This window comes from Chiloscyllium plagiosum, unplaced genomic scaffold, assembly GCF_037043375.1.
Source record: "Chiloscyllium plagiosum isolate Xiang-an unplaced genomic scaffold, Cpla_swu_hap1 HiC_scaffold_3, whole genome shotgun sequence".
NCBI classification, from domain to species: Eukaryota; Metazoa; Chordata; class Chondrichthyes; order Orectolobiformes; family Hemiscylliidae; genus Chiloscyllium; species Chiloscyllium plagiosum.
This window is the reverse complement of record NW_028270141.1, coordinates 33,522,886-33,541,876: the sequence shown is the minus strand read 5'-3', so window position 1 is coordinate 33,541,876 and position 18,991 is coordinate 33,522,886. Positions and strand designations below refer to the sequence as shown.

Below are 18,991 nucleotides of genomic sequence, written 5' to 3'. Positions count from 1 at the left end.
GGAATAGTCAAGTGTCGCTTGTTTATTTGGAAATTACTTATAGCATGCTGCGTGGCATTGACCAAAAGACTAGTAGAAGGGCATCCTTAATAGTAAAGCACTCAGGATCACCTAAGGGCTTTAAGTCAACTCGGCCTCTACTATTTCACATCTTTCTAACACACCCAGGATAGCTCCTTACATGTACCACTGGACCACTAGCACTTTAAAGTTACTCCTTTACTAAGGGGTGTCTGCATGCACTGATTTATGAGTGAAATACATTTAGCCATTAGGCTTCATTTGTGCTGGTAAAGGCTGTATCTGCCAATAGTGAAGCAGCTTCTTCTGAAAGAGGGAGAATAATAGCATCTGCCAAGGTACATTACATGTTTTCCCTAGTTGTGGAGCAGTGCTCATTGCACAGGATCTCAGAATGCACAATGCAGACAGTATGTGCCACCTGGCTGCACAGACTGAAATCTAATTACTGGCAGAGTTCTACCTGCCCAACGTGCCAGTTTCGAAATACAGTATGGTCTGCCCTCATGACTCATTTTGCTTTCTGGATGCTACATTGGATCCTGCATGACGCAGTTCCTTGTGTTGGAAGCACCTGACCCTATCAATCACTTGATGATCTATTATGGCCTATTATGGGGTAGATTAGATTAGATTACTTACAGTGTGGAAACAGGTCCTTCTGCCCAACAAGTCCACACCAACCTGCCAAAGAGCAACTCACCCAGACCCATTCCCCTACATTTACCCCTTCACCTAACACTACGGGCAATTTAGCATGGCCAATTCACCTAACCTGCACATCTTTAGATTATGGGAGGAAACCGGAGCACCCGGAGGAAATCCACGCAGACACGGGAAGAATGTGCAAACTCCACACAGACGGTCGCCCAAGGCAGGAATTGAACCCGGGTCTCTGGCGCTGTGAGTTATAAGGCCACAACTTCTAAAATACATACTCGTCTATCACCACATGATATTCTCATATATGTGGTGAACAACCGCACTTGATAACGTCAATTTTAGTACATGTTTTTGATACTTTATACCGTTGCTAAATAAATGTGCAATTTGTTTATTCAACAGAAATGACAAATAAACCTAAAACATTCCTTTATCAACTATCAATTCAGTTTTTTTGGGAGAAACAAAGTAAAAGCACACAGGGAAAATGTATATTTCAGTAGAAATTTATCATTACATCAAACGTTTTGTGAAAAATAAGCCCTGAAACTTACTCTCAGCCAGAGCAAGCTTTGCGTAATGATGATTTTAATGGAATTATTTTTCCATTATTTTGATATTTAGTTTTTGGCTATTGGATAGCCAACAGCAAATTGCCAACTGGAAATGACAGCAATTTACCATCTTGAAATAAAAAAAATCTTAAAAGGAGTGACACAGCTCTCCAAATATCAATTAGGATTTTTCTTACATTTGCTTGTGGAAAAGCCAGCACTCTTTTTTTCATTCTGAGTTTCTTGCCAGAAGGTTGAGAGCATTAAATTCTGCCCTGTGCTGGTTTGAAACCCTTACCAGACACAAAACTCAAACCCTGTCCAAGCATACTCAAACTGATATGATGATTATCAAAAATATGGAGACACAAATTTTGAATCCCGGTCAGGCCAAAAGGATAAAAAGGTAGATTTGCTAACTAACATTGGTTGGAGACTCACATTAAAGTGTAATGCAAAGGAACTTTAATCCCACTATTGAGGAGGAGCATAAACAGGAGGAATAACAACAAAAAGTATGCATTTTGTAGTAGAAAATTAAAGGCAAGTATAAGCTATATTTTAGCTTGAATGGATTAAAATGTATGCAAAATCTGTTAAACAATGGAGCAAATTAAATCGGGGTAAAATTGCATTTCAATGGTGTTACAAAACAAGTGGTAGTGTTGCAAATGGCTATTTTACAACCAATTTAAATTTCAGTTGAATACAGGTGAATAATCAACCTGCTATCCATTATTTTTCACGCCTGATGTAGTCTCATTTTAGCCCCTCAATGTTAGTGGTGCCTGTATGCAGAAGACTGAGCTTATAATTGGGGCAAAATCCGACCTCAAGCAAATGGAAATGTCAAGGACCTTAATCCAGAAATGGCATTCTAACAGCTTTTTATGCTCCACATGCATTTTCGATTTCAGGGATCCTCGACTCGTCCCATTATTGTGCAGTGTAACTAGTGCAAGAGATTTATTACCACTCAGATCTACTCATAAACTGGCATGTTTTCTGCCTCTGGGATTTTTATGTGAATTTGAAGTATACAGGCTGCAAATTATGCTGTGCAGGTTACATGTCACAATTTTTTAGGATTAGTTACCAGATAACATGCCATGTCAATCACCTGCCCAAAAATTAATGTTATCAGAATTGCCCAGTGAGCAGTCTGACGAAGGACATGATACACCAGTCAATGACTGATATGTGGTTACCTCACAAGCGTGATATAGCTTCATGCATTTACACAAAGCAGTAATGAAAATATACAAAGAAGATGGAAGACTAACTTCTAAGACATCCAGAGGAATCAGAGATGATGTTAGTTACTTAGGAAATCAGAGAGTTTGGGAGAAAGTTGGAGATCGTAATTGGTGGGGATTGGAGTAGGAGTGATCATGGGGTGAGATTGAGGTAAAGGATTGTAGGTTTGGGGTTAGCGGACAAACACGTCTGCTGCTCCCAAACCTCAAAATGCTGTAAAGCATTTCCTTCCTTGATCTTACTCTACTTTTATTTTGCAAAGATGTCCTAACCCCAGGATACCTGGACAGAATGGTGTAACAATAAATCCTGTTAAACTGGGGTCACAAAGCCTTCTTGAACAATTGTACAAGCAGATCATTGGTAAAAGCTCTGGCTGTTTCCACCAGTCTCCCACTGATGTCACATGAAGCTAGACTCTACAGAATTTCCAAGTCTACATATTTCACAATGTTAGTCTTGGGTGTTTCTTCAACAATACTTTAATCAATTGTCACTTACCAAGTATACAGTATATTGCAAGTACGTGAGTCCCTCAAACTTGAGGCTGAAGTTTGCTCTAGCATACAGGAAGCATTTCCACACACTGATGTTTTCAGGTGTTTCAGCAGATTGCATTATATCAACAATAACTGGATAGATTATCCATGAGTGAGGGAAGAAATGGGCCATCGATTTTTCTGAATGGGAACAACTATCTTTGAGATCCCATATATTATGGGGCTTTGGTGGTGGAGGAGTAGTGTCCCTACCTCTGGTCCAGAAGACTCAGATTTAGGCCCTGCCTGCCCAGATGTATCATGACATCTCTGAACAGAAACGATTAGAAAAGATCTAGAACCCAAATATTCAGTGTTTTAGTGTCAATCACACTCTTAGGAACCCAAATCACTATGTGATGGAATCTACATTTTTGGATTTGTTTTTCCCCTCTTTTCCCCATGGTTTTGACACAAAGCCATTGCAACTTAGCATCTAATTCAGGGAGTCACCAATAACTGACTGTGAATCTGGAAGGATGTGATCTCAGTATAAGAGATAATGAGACAGTGTGGTGAGCAGTCACTGGGGTGCTTTGGGACATCTTGCCTGACAACATTTTGCTGGTCATATAGAAGCCAGGAAGACCTACTGGCTGAATGCCGCTGCTGTTAACAAAAGGTGGTTAGCTATGAGAAAGAAAGGAGCAGAAATCCTTCCAAGAAAAGGTCGATGTGGAAAACTTCTCATGACTCACTAATGTCTGGGTGGTTTGCAGAGAATATCTGTGGAATCTGTTTTTGTTGCGTCTAGCATGATTTGTTAATTCAGGGGCTGTGCTTGCTGACTCCCAGGAGCATATCCACTAGTGGTCAAATGTCTCAAAGATATTTCAATAAAAAAAAGAGTTATACAAAACTGACAAACATCTGAAAATGAAAAAAAAGAGCACGTTGATGATGAAAAAAATTGTTAAAAAATTCAACTGTATGCAGTCTGAAAAAATACATAGTTGGCATTGAAATATGATCATTGGTGTCAGCAGATATATTGTAATTTACGTTAATTCAGTATAAGATAGGTAGCATTGAATTTTTGCTTTGTATAACTCGTGTATAATAAAATTTCTTCTGTTGTTCGAAAGCGTGGAATCCTGATGCTTTATTCGCTAAGTAAGTAACTGGGATTTCTAATTTTATCTTTTTCAAAACAAATGTTACTGGCTCCTAATCAGATTGTAAAACTTGCAGCTTGGTATGGGTCTGTGAAAAAGTTCATCAGCCTCTGTGTAGATTTCTAACGATTCTTATTGCACCAGTGTAGCTATAATTTTCTACGTTGCTGCCACAATATATCTTCACTTTCATTCATTACTTATGTCTGAACAGTCTTCTATCAGATTCATCTTTGTTGCTGAAATGTACAAGCTGTTTTATTTGTTTGGCAAGGCATCATTCATTACCTTGAGGCATATTAAAAGGTGGAGGGTGTGAGACTGACTTACTGAAACAATTGTGCTTAAAAACTAAGTGGCGTGCTGGGCTATTTCAGGGGATATTAAAGAGGATATTAAAAGACAAGATAAACAGTTTTCAGGTAGAGGAGTCTAACAAGTTGGATTGAGTGAACAATTTGGCAGTTTCCATGGTTAATATTTAACAATACCCCAAAGATTGCCAGATTTGTTGAACTCAATTTTACAACATGCCATGGTAATAGCTCTGCAACACTGGGTTCAGAGCCCATGGGTATAAATTGCCACTGTAATCAATACACAACAGTATTGACCTGCAAAAGCAGAGGTGTCCAAGTGGGCTCCCTACAGAAAGGAATGCAAGAATAATAGAAATGAAACTTACTACACAAGTATGCCACAGATTGACAGGTCAACTGGAGAGATTGGACAAGGAATATATGAGTCAAGTAAACAAAGTATGCAGGAACAGATCAAGTATTATGAATATCTTATTGTATTAGCAATAATGTTTGAAACCAACAATAACCACACAAGACTTGCAAACATAAGTCTTTCATAGCAGTCTTTAGGTATGCCTTTGCAAGCCAACGCACACGTCTATGGATATATTTGAAGAACAGCAGTAGAGTTCCCTCAAGTATCTTGAACAATACATATTTCTCAACCATCATCATTGAAGATCTCAGAATATTCTCCAATCAGTAATGTGGAACACTAGATGAAGCCTGTGTATAATACTGTCCAATGAAACCTTCGTAGTGGTATTACCAAATAGATGCAGAGATCAGAAAATAGCACATTGGTATGTTATAAAGAAATCATGCAGAATACCTTAGTAGACCCAGCTGTTTTGCTAAGAGCTATGTACTAAATGAATCATACAGTTAGAGGCTCTTCAAGAAGCAAAAGGATAAATCTTAAATAACACACAATTGGACACGAGATATGCATTTTGAGTTGTTCTAAAATCTTGTCAAACCTGAGAAAGCAGTTTTCCAAAGCTTTGTGCTTTTCTTTAATGTTTATTTTTCTATAATTTTATGCCATATGTCAACATAATGTGGGTTGATGTGGAGAGTTCTGGCAATGATATTCCCTCACTGGAGGGCAAACATTTAAAGATATCAGACAGAACAGTCCTTAGAGCACAAAGGCCGACAAAAACAACGATAGGAAAAAAACATAGCATGCACTGTTGAAAAAGATCATAATCCCATGAAACTTCAAAGGGATTTTTTTTAAACTTTGTACTGATTTATTTATATATTTGAGAGTCAAGTGAATGAAGGGTTTTGTTACGGTCAGCATATATTCGGTTTATTAGGGTATGACTCAAGGCATTATAAAATTCCCAGCCTGGAACCGTGGTAACTCGATGAAAAATAAATATCAAAGTCAACATTTTCAATCAGTATCACCCTTTGATCACTCATCTGAATCAGACGTGTACAAATCTCACAAAGAAACTTAAAATGCATTTTCTAAAAGAAAAGCAGAACAAATAAACAAACAAATCATTCCCTCGCTGACAACAAATATCCTCCATTCAAAATGGGTACAAACTTTGAATTTAAAAACTTGGAAGTAGTTAGAAGATTGAAGGGGGCAGCTGTGCAATTGGACAGACAATGTTTTTATATCCAAAGCATGAGAACTATAAGTATGAGAATTCGTGTGTTCGAATTTAACATTTGTAGTTGTTAATGTTCACAATAATAGGAGAACTCAGCCCTGTGGAACACTCCTGTGCAATATGTGGGAAATCAGCAACACTTCCAGTCTCCATGGTGACTGCTTATGCAGGAATGTGTTCAGCTGCAGCTCCTGATTTGTCTCATGGAGAAGCTGGTACTGCAGTTGGACTCATATGGAGCATCCATGAAGCTGCAAATATCGTGGATAGCATGTTTAGTGAGTTGGTCTCACCACTCATATAGTGAAGGGAAGACAGAAAAGAGTTTGGTGACCACCAGGAAGACAAATATCCTGTTTTGGGTACTATTGAGAGTGGGTGGCCACTCAGGGGAAAGCAACAGCAATAGCCAGGTCAGTGGCATCATAACTGGCAGCATTTTTACAGCAGGTAGGGTCAAAATGTAGGTCAACAGTAGTGATAGGGTCTCTACAGTCAGGAGCACAGATAGTGCTTTCTGTGGCTGTGAGCGAGACTCCAGGATGTTCTGTTGTCTCTATGGTGCCAGAGTCAAGGATGTCTATGACCGAGCACAAAATATCTGAAATGGGAGAGTGAGGAGCCAGAGGTTGTGGTCCATAGTGGTACTAATGACATGGACAGAAAGAGAGATGAAATCCTGCAAAGTGAGTTCAGGGAGATATGTAGGAAGTTGAAAAACAGGACCGCTAGGGTTGTAATCTTGGGATTATTCCCTTTGCCATGCTAGCGAGTTCATAAATAGCAAGATAACATAAATGGATGATTGGCTAAAGAGCTGGTGTAACAGGGAGGTCTTCAGATATCTGGATCATTGGGATATCTTCCAGAGCAGATGAGATCTGTACAAGAAGGATGCATTCCACCTAAACTGGAGGGGCATCAATATCCTGGCAGGAAGCTTTGTTAGTGCCTTTTGGGAGGGTTTAAAATAGCATGGCAGTAGGTGGGAAACAGAGCAGTAGGTCAGTATGTGGAGTGATTGAAGAGAAGATGAATGTTAAGTCAAGTAAGTCCCACAGAAAGAACAGGCAGAACCAAGTTAATGAACACAGTGGCACTGGCAGACTGAAGTGTATTTACTTTAATGCAAGGAGTACAATAGTTAAAGCAGAGGACCATAACGCCTGGATTAGTACATGGAACTACAATGTGATAGCTATTATAGAAATTGGTTGAGGGAAAGGCAGGACTGGCATCGCAATATTCCAGAAGTTAGATGTTTCAGGTGAGACAGAGAGGGAAGTAAAAGAGATTGGGAAGTTGCATTACTGATTAAAGAGAATGTCACAGTCATACTGAGAGTGAACATCTTGGAGGGCTCACGTAGTGAGGCTATATGGGTGGAACTCAGGAATAAGAAAGATGTAATCATTATGGTGGAGTTTGACCTCCGATAGCCAGCGGAGATAGACAGAGTGGAAATGTCAAATACAGGGAGGCATGGGATTAAGGTATGAGGGAAAAAGTTTACGGGAGATAGTACAAGGAAAGCTTTTTACATGGAGGGATGGTAGATGCTTGGAATATACTGCCAGAGGTGGTGGAGGTGGATACAGTAGCAGCATTTGAGAGGCACATAACACATGAACAGGCAGGGACTGGGTGTGGGGAGGGAATATGGACCATGTGCAGGCAGATGGGATTAATTTAGAATGGCATCATGATTGGCACAGACATGATAGGTCAAAGGACCTGTTCTTGTGCTACATTCTATGATTTACTTTTTTTTGAGGAGGACTGAACTCATATTCAAGATGACTTACATCTTGCTACAACCAAATAAGGAGGAGTGAATCAATTCCTCTCTTTTAAACCTCCCTTTATTGGCAGGAGCAAAGATTTGTAAATATTTCTAGCATGCAGCAGAATCCCCAGAAGAAAAGAAAACGTAAAAGAAATGCTATATCTTAAAGAAACATAGTAGACATACTGGAGTTCCATTTCGAACTGTACACAAGTTCAGTCAAACCATTCGGTGCCATTCACAACTGTTTTACTGACTTTTTCTCTCAGTCACACTTCAATTAAAATGCAGTTCAACTACTCAAAAATGAAGGAGCCAATTAGAAAATATCATTGAGTGAAAAAGAGAGGATTTTTATTACTTACGAACTACAAGAAAAATAATAAGATGAGATAATTAACCTCTAAAAACCATAACAATCTTCCTTTCCGAAAGGTATACCTCCAACTAGGCAAGAGCAGAAGACCATAAGATATACCATTAGAATTAGGCCATTCAGCCCATTGAGTCTGCTCCACCATTCAATTGTGACAGTTATGCTTCTCAAATCCATTCTCTTGCCTTCTCTCTGTAATTCTTATTGATCAAGAATCTATCTACATCTGTCTTAAATGCATTAAATGACTTGGCCTCTACAGCTTTTTGTGACAATCAGTTCCACAGATTCACCATGAGTATTCCAGCAAAAGAAATTCCTCGGGATCACAGTTCTAAAGGGTCATCCCCTCGCTCTGAGGCTGTGCTGTCACACCCTCACATTCCCATTGATTCCCATCGAATCCAGTTTGTTGGTGCAGTCAAATTCTGCTGTCGCTTTCCAGTACAGTCACCTCCACTTCCCCTCTTAAGTACAGCTCTTTGTCCATGTCTGGACCAAGGCTATAGCGACATGTGAACCCAAGTGGCCTTTGTGAAACCTGAACTGAGTGTCAGTAGGTTATTTGTGATGAAAGACTACTGGTGACTGCACCTTCGTCACTTTACTGATCATCCAGAATAGACTGATTAGATGATAAGAGGCGATATTGAGTTTACATTGCTTCTGGATGACAGGACACACTTGGGCACTTTGCACATTGCCAGCTTGATGCCAGTATTGTAATGCTACTGGTAGCGTGTGATGAGGAATGTAGTTAATCCTTCTTCTGTAATGTTAGAGACCTCAGGAGGAAGCTGAGATCGATTATCCAGTTGGGACTTCTGGCTGAAGATTTTGCAAATGCATCAAGCTTTGTCTTTTGCACCGATGTCCTACTCTACGCAATCACTAAGGATGTGATGTTTGTGGAGTTTCCTCATGCTGCAAGTTGATTAGTTGTCCACCTCCATACACAACTGGATATGGCAGGACTGCAGACTTTAGATCTGGACATCTGGTTGTATGAACACTTAGCTGTGTCTATGACCTGCTGCTTCATACACAAGTAACCCTGTGCTGCAGCTTTACTAGTTTGACACATCATCTTTCTATTTGTCTGGTGTTGCTCTTTGCATGCCATCCTGTACTCTTCATCGAACCATGAGTCATCCTCTGGATGAGTGGTAATGGTAGGGTGGGAGCTATGCCAGGCCATGAGGTTAAGAGATTGTGATTGAATCCAGTTCTGTTGTTGCTGCACCTCATTGGTCTGAGTGCTGAGTTGTTAGATTTGTTTGAAATCTATCCCATTTAGCACAATGGTAGTACCAGATAACCAGATGGAGGGAGTCCTCAATTAGTCTCCACAAGAAATATGTGGTGCTCACTCCTATTGATGGTCAGATTTATACGCCATAGGTGGATTGATAAGTTTTTACTCTTGTTGGTGCACCCCTCACAATCTTAGTCGAACAGCTGTGTCTTTTAGACCTTGTGCAACCCACTGAGAAAAATGTTTGTGCCCTTGGCAATCCTCGGTACATTCTTCTGGTCTGTCCGTGATGCTGTTTGTAATGTATGTTTCGCTGAGTTTGGTGATGGCAGGCTGTTTTGTGATTTACCTATGTGTCAGCTTTCTGAATTTTGGCACAAGTACTTCATTTTGCTAAGATGGGTTGTGCAGAGTCGACAGGATGGTGCGTGTTGTCCTTTCTAGTATTATGTTTGATGCTCGGTGATTCATCTGGCTTTATGGTTTTATTAGTGGTTATTATTTCAAGTGGTTTGATGGATTGGAGTGGTCTCTAGACTACTTCAGAAAACATGCACGAGTAAACCACTTTTCTGTGGATCAGGCATCACATGTAGGCCAGAGCAGGTGAGATTTTCCTTTCTAAAAAATGCCACCATCGTGAATCATAACCCTGGATTACTTAGGACCATACTGCATTTTTGTTTCCCCAACAAAAAAGACTGGATACAGTCAAAGATCACTGCAAATGCAAATCTGCAACTTGGAATGTTACACCAAAAGCTTCAATGGAGAAATTCAAAACAAACTGAACTGTAACCTGTAGTCAGTATATCAGACTATGAACAAAGTGGAGTCAAAAAGGGTGGCGCTGGAAAAGCACAGCAGGTCAGGCAGCATTCGAGGAGCAGAACAGTCACCATTTTGGGCATAAGCCCTTCATCCTGAGGGCTTATGTCCAAAATGTCAATTGTCCTGCTCCTTGGATGCTGCCTGACCTACTGTGCTTTTCCAGCACCACACTTTTCGACTCAGACTCTACAGCATCTGCAGTCCTCACTTTCTCCTGTAAGCAAGGTGGCAAAAGAACACAGCAGTCTGGGCAAGAGACATGTTTGCATTTTTTTCCTTTCAAGAATACCTAAAGACAGGGATCAAAAGTGAGTCTTTATCCTGGTATGTTAGTGGGCTGAGGTGCTCATATTTATAAGCCTGATGTTAATATGCTGATGTGCAGTGACAGTCCCCATTGAAGAACTCTCCACTAGTCACTTCTGCACTACAGGAAACAATTCTCTCACTGAGAGCTGGGAGCTAGTTACCAAGTTATTTCTAAAAGAAAAACCAAAAGTGTTTGAGCTAACCTGAAAAGAAAGCGTCTCAACATTGACTGCTCAATGATCAAAATTTCACCATCTACACATCACAAATGGCCCAGGGCCTGATCTGAATAAATTTTAACATTTTTTGGACCCATGTCTCCTTTCTAACCTCTGTGCATGGGTGTTGCTTCTGCTCTGGTAGTGACTAACACATATATTCTTTTGTTTAGTAAATTGGCTCCTATTAAAAATCCAAATTCCTTCGGTCTGGGAAAAGGGAGGGAATACTTCTTTAAAATAAAACCCCAACAAGAATTTGCTGGAAAAGTTCATCGGGTCTGGCAGAGAAGTGAAAAGAAATCAGAGGTACTGTTTTGGGTCCGGTGAACTTTCCTCAGAACTGATGGTAGCTTGGAAAATTTCATTTTATATGCAAAACAATGTAAGGGGAGAGGGTTAAGCATAAACAATAGGTGGGGATAGAGACCGAAGAGAGAGAAGAACAATTGGACCGACAAGGGAGGAGATAGCGATCTGGCTAGGAGGGCGAATAGCGATTAATGGAGAGTGTTTGTGGGTAACAATGGGAAAATAACTTACTTAAAATTACTTTGTTGTGACCAACTGAGGGATCAGGTGAATAGAGAAGGGGAGTCTGTTCATCCTCATTCAAGAGTTTGGCAATTTGGGGTGTCTTTCGAGATCCATAAGAAATTGGGGAGCTTCACTCAAGGAGTTAGGCAGTAGATTAAAAACCAAGATCTCAAAGGTTCCAACTTCTGGAATACTCTTAGTGTCACATACGAGTACAGAAGTAGGATAACAGGACGAATGAATGTGTGGCTCAAGTGTTGGTGCGGAAGAGAGTTTCAGATTCCTGGATGACCCGGAACATTTCTGGGGAGGATGGGACCTGTTCAAGCAGGATAGTCTGCACCTGAAACAGAATGGGAACAACATCCTTGACCATGAGTTGCCAGTGGGAGGGGTTAACTAGAGATTCTGGGTTCTTGGTGGCTTCTGGTTCGATGAGACGGACCTAGTGCTGACTCATGGCTGCTGCGGCAGAGGTGAATTTGGGTTCCCGGCACGAGATCTGACGGCATCAGCAGCAGCCAAATTGGTGAGGTGGGCCGGAAGCAGACTCACAGCGGTGGCAGAGTTGAGGTTGGGCCCGTGTGGGACTCAGTGGCATTGGTGGTGTCTACAATGGCAAGGTTAATCGAGGACTCATAATGGTGAGGACACTAGTGAAAGTAAGATGGCACCAAAGAGTGGCAACGTTTGTTCCAGTGGTGGCAGCGCAGTGAAGGCAACTCATGCATGGCAATGATGGCCAATGACAGAGTTCTTAACAAGGAGGACTGTAAAGATAGACGCATTTCTTTATTTCTTTATTCTTCTGCGTTTATATGCTTTGTTTTGCATTATGTTTCTGTGTTTTAAGATCGTGGAGAAAGTGGTGACACTGTACATTTTCACCGTATTTTGTAACAAAATATACATGACAATAAATCAATCAAATCAAATCAAATCAAAATAATCAACAGAGGCCCCACTGGAGTATAGAAAATGTAGGGGAGAACTTAAAAAAGCAATTAGTTGAGCAAAGAGTAGCATGAGAAAACACTGGCAGCTGAGATGAGTGTGAATGCCAATGGATTCTACAATTAAATCAGGAGAACAGCATAACTAGAAAGACTGGGGCCCATTTGGGTCCAAAAGCACTGTGTATGGAGCTAGAAGACAGTGATAGGCTGTTAAGTTAATACCTCACATTGGTCTTCACTTGAGAGAAGGAGGATGTAGATACAGAATTCAGGTTAATGGAGTGTGAGTTCTTGAGCAGATTCACAGAGGAAGATTGGAGGTTTTGGAGTGCATAGATTGAACAAATCCCCAGGTCCACATGAATTGTATCCCAGGCTGCTGTGGGAGATGAGGGAGAAAACTACAAGGGCTCTGACCCAAATTTTTAAGTCCTCTCTAAAAGGTGCCAGGGAACAGGAGGACAGCTAATGTGGTTTCACTCTTCAAGAAGGGTGGTAGAGATAAACCAGGGAGTTACAGACCAGTGCACTTCACATCAGTGGTCGGGAAACTACAGAGAAAATTCTGAAGGAGAGATTAATTTCCACTTGAAAAAGCAAGGTTTGATCAGGGATAGTCAGCATGGTTTTGTCAGAGGAAGGTCATGCCAAACAAATTTGATTGAAATTTTCAAGGTGGTGACCAGAGTATAGATGAAAGTTGTGGCAGTTGACGTAGTTGACAGGGTGCCAAATGGGAGATTGATAAAGACAGAAGCCCATGGGATCAACAGTAACCTGGCATATTGAATCCATAACTGGCTTAGTGGCATGAGACAGAGGGTGGTGGTAGAGGCTGTTGGTGTGACTGGAGGCCAGTGTCAAGTAGCACACCACATGGATCAATGTTGGGTCAGATCTGTGTTTAATTCACACTGAATTATGACAGCCTCCTTGTTTTTTTAACGGTACACTCCACAGCATTATCCTTTTCTGTGTGGTGTTTTTTTTTCCTCTAACAGAACCATTTTGCATATTTGTAGCTCTATTTGATAAATTTTGATTGACATTATTAGAATAGTGGCATCGATTACTGATGTAATAAATATTATTTTCTGCAAAATAAACGTTAAACTAAAAACAAGAAAATGTGTATCGCAGAAGTTCACAGCAAACAAATTTTACAATTGCTGTCATGTAAACAATCCTTACAACTGACATGCCTGACATCAAACTGCTAAAAGATGGTGTTTTACCTCAGAACTGAACAGTTCCTCATGTGGTAGCACCCTCATCACAAAATCTGAACTTTGTGGGTTCAAGTTCCAGCCGCCAGACTTGTGCACAAAATTCAAGACTGATACTGCAGTGCAGTACAGAAGGAGTGCTGTGCTGTGCTGTCAGGCATGCTCTCCTTTGGATCAGGTCTTCTACTGAAGCCCTCTTGGTTGGATGCAAAAAATCCCATGGCAAGACTTTGTTGAAAAGCAGAGGAGCTATCTCCAGCGTTCTGGTCAATATTAATCCCTCAATCAACATGACAGGCAATAGCTTTTCTGGTCATTATCACAACACTGATTTTAGTCGTTTGCTGCACTTAAATTGGCTTGTTAATTACTACAGTGGCTATACTTCACAAATACTGAGACAATGTCCTGGAATCATTGAAAGGTGGCACAGTGGCTCAGTGGTTAGCACTGCTCCCTCACAGTGCCAGGGACCGGGGTTTGATTCCCGCCTCGGGCAACTGTCTGTGTGGAGATTGCACATTCTCCCCGTGTCTATGTGAGTCTCCTCCCACAATCCAAAGATGTGCAAGTCAGGTGAATCGGCCATGCTAAATTGTCCATAGTGTTAAGTGCATTAGTCAGGGGTAAATATAAGATAGAGGGATGGGTTACTCTTCTGGAGGTGGGGACTTGTTGGGCTGAAGGGCCCGTTTCCATTCTGTAGGGAATCTAAAATAAATGCAAGTTTGTCTCTTTTACTGATGGATCAGAATGAAGTCAAATGCCTCCACAAATACAGAAAGCTGTGTTAGAAATACTTTCCACAGCTGAACAATAATTTACCAAGCCAAATTTGATGTGACTAACACAATGTCCAAACCTATCTGCATCCATAGTTTGACTGTTTTGAATTTTAATAAGAGGTTTTACTGAATCTTAGTAATCCACATCACACTGGAAGGTGCACATTAGCAGACTACAGAAAAGCTGTTTGTGATAGGTTTATAGAACCTCTGAGAATTTATTACAGTGCAGTGGATGCATCAGTGGATAGTTTCTTTATGTAGCTGTGACCCCTCAAGGTTGCTCTTTGCACTAACATATTATTATTATGCGCATGTATTTTGCAAAAAAAAACTGTTTATTGGATTAAACAAATTCCAACATTAAAAGAAAATGACGATGAACAGCAACATTGATGTTTTTGCAATAGTATTGGTGTCCCTTGAAATACGCAATCAAAATTAGTGTATCTGTGAACACTTAAAATCAATCAAATGCTGAACACACACCCACTTTATCATGCATGTATTTGTTACATTTGCCAGAGTTCATTGAGGAGATGAATTGGATAGCAACACTGTAGTCAGAATCAAAGGAAAAATATGAATAATTTACTTAATTGAACTACCACTGTGTGACTCCGCATAATAAAGTAACACCATGCTGTTGTTAATTTTTGAGTGAGAGAGAAAGTCGTCACAAAGCTCCGAAAGCTAGAAATTGATTGGCTATTTCTAAATCAAAAGGCAACTTTCATTTCTTGGAAAATCCTTGCATAAAAGACTTTGTGAAATTGTTTCTCTGTGAAAGTGGGGTTGCAGCCATGATATAACTCCTGCGGTCAAAATTTTCATTTTAAAAATGTTATTTTTTCAAAATTAAATTCAGATTAGGAAAAGAAAATTCAGAGTGAAGGAAAAGCAATCCCTCAAGATCCAGTCAACTTGTATATTAATTAGTCCGTATTTCTCCGCACAGCCATCCCTGTATAGTTTCCTTCAGGTTTTGACTTCTTACCTCACCAGTCTTTTGCTTTTAAAGGATCGCATGCCTTTTTCTGGTATTCTACTATGTCCCTTTCCAGTTTTCTGTTTACAATGCATTTGATTTGATTGCTTGCTACTGTAAAATACCTTGGGATGTTTTACTATTTTAAAAGTGCTGTATAAATGCAAGGTGTTGTTGTTGCTACTGTAAGATCTTCCACCTACAGTAACAGCTACAGTAATGTTTGCTATGCTGTACCAAGGTAAGCTGTGTGAGCGATGATGAATTCTACTCAAAAACAAAAGCACAGATCACACAATTGTGAAAGTGCAAAAGGAAGACTGGATGTAGGTTTGCTTACTGAGCTGGAAGGTTCGTTTTCAGATGTTTCATCACAATTCCAGGTAACATCTTCTGTGAGCCTCCAAATGAAGCACCAGTGGTGTAGCCCACTTCCTATTTATATGTTTGAATTTTCTTGGGTTGGTGATGTCATTTCCTGTGCTGACATCATTTCCTATGGTCATGTCATTTCCTGTTCTTTTTCTCAGGGGGTGGTAAACGGGATCCAAGTTGATGTGTTTGTTGATAGAGTTCCTGTTAGAATGCCATGCTTCTAGGAACTCTCGTGTATGCCTCTGTTTGGCTTGTCCTAAGATAGATGGGACCCACTCTCACTACTATCCTTACATAAAGATGAGGAAGGACACCATTTCGACTGGGACAACACATCCATCCAAGGACAAGCCAAACAGAGACATGCATGAGAATTCCTAGAAGCAAGACATTCCAACCGGAACTCTATTAACAAACACATTGACTAGGATCCCATTTACCAAACCCTGAGAAAAAGAACAGGAAATGGCATCACCATAGGAAATGACATCACCAACCCAAGAAAAGTCAAACATATAAATAGAAATCGGGCTACACCACTGGTGCTTCATTTGGAGGCTCACTGAAGATGTTACCTGGTACGGTGATGAAATATCTGAAAACAAACCTTCCAGCTCAGCGAGCAAACATGCATCCAGTCAAGTGAAAGATATACTGAAGTTGTAGAATGCCATATCCTGATCAGACCACAGTATGGGACACATTGAAATTCACAGCATCAAAAAGCTGCAATATAGTTGTGGAGAACAATAAAACTACTTTTCTAATGATACATTCCAAGATGTTCAACTTGCATTATGGCATATTGTAAAATTGAATCAACAAACTTAGTTGATTCAGAAAGTGACCAGGCAAACTATCAGATTTGCTTCACTGACCAAACTGTTGAGTCTGAATGTCCTGCATGACCCTGGCCTGAATACTTGCTTCACTTTACTTGTTTCCTAATGCCTGCTGAAGTAGCCAGCGAGGCCATTTTTTTTTCGTTCAATGTGCATAAAAAATCACTGAAGTGATTTGAAGTTTTCTTGAACTTTTATTTACAGTTAATTTAGATCTGGAGAATTTCCCTGATAATTTTTGTCTTTGCATTTAGTCTGATCAAATCCACAAATGATTAATCTAAGAGTTAAGACTTGATAGGATTGATGTTACTACCCCACAGGGGAAGAAATTATCTGAGACTATTACCTACCTTCAAATAGCATGCTTAGTTCTAATAAGGCATAGCTATGCCATAATCATCACAGATATGTTAAGGATCTGGATTTCTCCCTTTGGTTTGTATACTTACCCACATATGAACTCTATGAGAGTAAGGTCTTATCAGTCGCAAGAAATGTACTAATTTCTGGTCTCCAGCTATTTGGAGGCAAGACGTATAATGCAGACGTTTCACTTATTCATGCTTGAACTTGCAACGAGCAGTCCTCCTCCACACCAGGATCATCCAAACAAAGTCTCTAACCCCTTGAGTTAGCTTCAAATGGTTCAGATTTACTTACCTGCATAGTTAGCCAGGAAATGTGAGAAGGGAAAATCCTTGTCTAACACCAATATAACAAAGCAACTGAATCCTCAATCCACTGCTTAGTCTCTTGCTGAACCTCCTCCATGTACTCTCCAACTGAGTCCCTGACCATGTTCTGAGTTCACAGCTCCTCTCTGTGCTTCCCCTTGAGCCACCTCCACAAACTGAAATGACCAGTCCCAATCCGCTAACTCTTTTGGATCTCACCCACACTAACAGGCATTCACTCAGACATCTTATTAATTCTTTCTGAAAACAAACAGGTCAGACAGCATCCACGCAGAGAAAGCAAGTAATGTTTTGAGTCTAGTTGACTCTTTATCATGTAGAACCAAAACATTAGCTTGCTTTCTCTCCATGGAAGTTGCCTGACCCACAGTGATCTCCAGCATTTTTTTGTTTCCAGTTCAGCTTCCAGCATCTGCAGCAATTTGCTCATTCATTCATTCATGTCTTCATTCAGATGCTCATTCATTCAAACCATTCACCCCTCCACTTACAGACCTTATTCATTCACTATGTTCACCTGTTTATCTACATACTCAGTCAGCGATGAATTCACACCATATATTTCATCAGCCATTCGCCCATACACCTCATTCATTCATGCGTCCACACATTTACTTAGACACTCATTCAATTAACCGCTTAAGCATACACTCATCTATTTCCTCATGCAGACACTAATACACTCATTCATGTTCCTGTTGTAAAGCATTCACCTGCTCATTCATTAACATAATGAAAAGCTTTATAAATGTCCTAAAACTTTCAATGTCTCAATTAGAACTGTAAAATGAGATGTTTTATGATTTCCCCCAATAGTTCAGCACTAGGTTTAAGCAGTTTGCTTTAAGGCTTTCCAAATTTATGAAGAATCCAGCATTGGACAGTCAGAAACATTGAACACAATGGCATTGTTGAGAAGTTGGACTGAGCAGCAATCCTCAGAATATTCAGGCCATCAACATGGGGAAGCAGGTTTTCTGTTGTATTTTAAGCAGTACTTTGTTATAGAGGAGCAGTGATACTAACTACAGGGTCCGGTTGTTTTTTTAGATTAGATTAGATTAGATTACTTACAGTGTGGAAACAGGCCCTTCGGCCCAACAAGTCCACACCGCCCCGCCGAAGCGCAACCCACCCATACCCCTTACCTAACACTACGGGCAATTTAGCATGGCCAATTCACCTGACCTGCACATCTTTGTGACTGTGGGAGGAAACCGGAGCACCCGGAGGAAACCCACGCAGACACGGGGAGAACGTGCAAACTCCACACAGTCAGTCGCCTGAGGCGGAGATTGAACCCGGGTCTCTGGCGCTGTGAGGCAGCAGTGCTAACCACTGTGCCACCGTGATGTTTCTATACATCTGAGAGAAATGGAAGTGAAAATATAATCACGATTTAAAGGTGCGATAATTAAACCTTAATGATAGATAGATTGGAGCCATGTGAAGTGTTAAAAAATGTAAACCTCAAGTCCAACCCCAGATCAACCTCAAATTTTAACTTTTGAAGCAACAGATCAGGAAGTAGGTGAGCAACCCACTGTCAGAAGGTCGCTCTGTCAATAAAATCTCTTGAGCCAAGTGCCAATTTTTTTGACAAGACATGTTTTCATGTCATTATGTCTAGATTCCCTGGAACTGAGGGTTGCTGAAGGTAAAATCTGTCTAGATAAGGGCTGAATCCATAATCTAAGTATATTTATAGCACATTCTAGAGGTGC

General features: G+C 40.4%; 1 protein-coding gene across 4 annotated transcripts in view; it reads right to left on the bottom strand.

Annotated features, from left to right (window-relative positions):
* The window catches only part of LOC122548600 (CUB and sushi domain-containing protein 1-like), a 2,407,075-nt gene that overhangs the window by 400,137 nt on the left and 1,987,947 nt on the right, over positions 1-18,991 (bottom strand). The gene's annotated exons all lie outside the window — the stretch shown is intronic.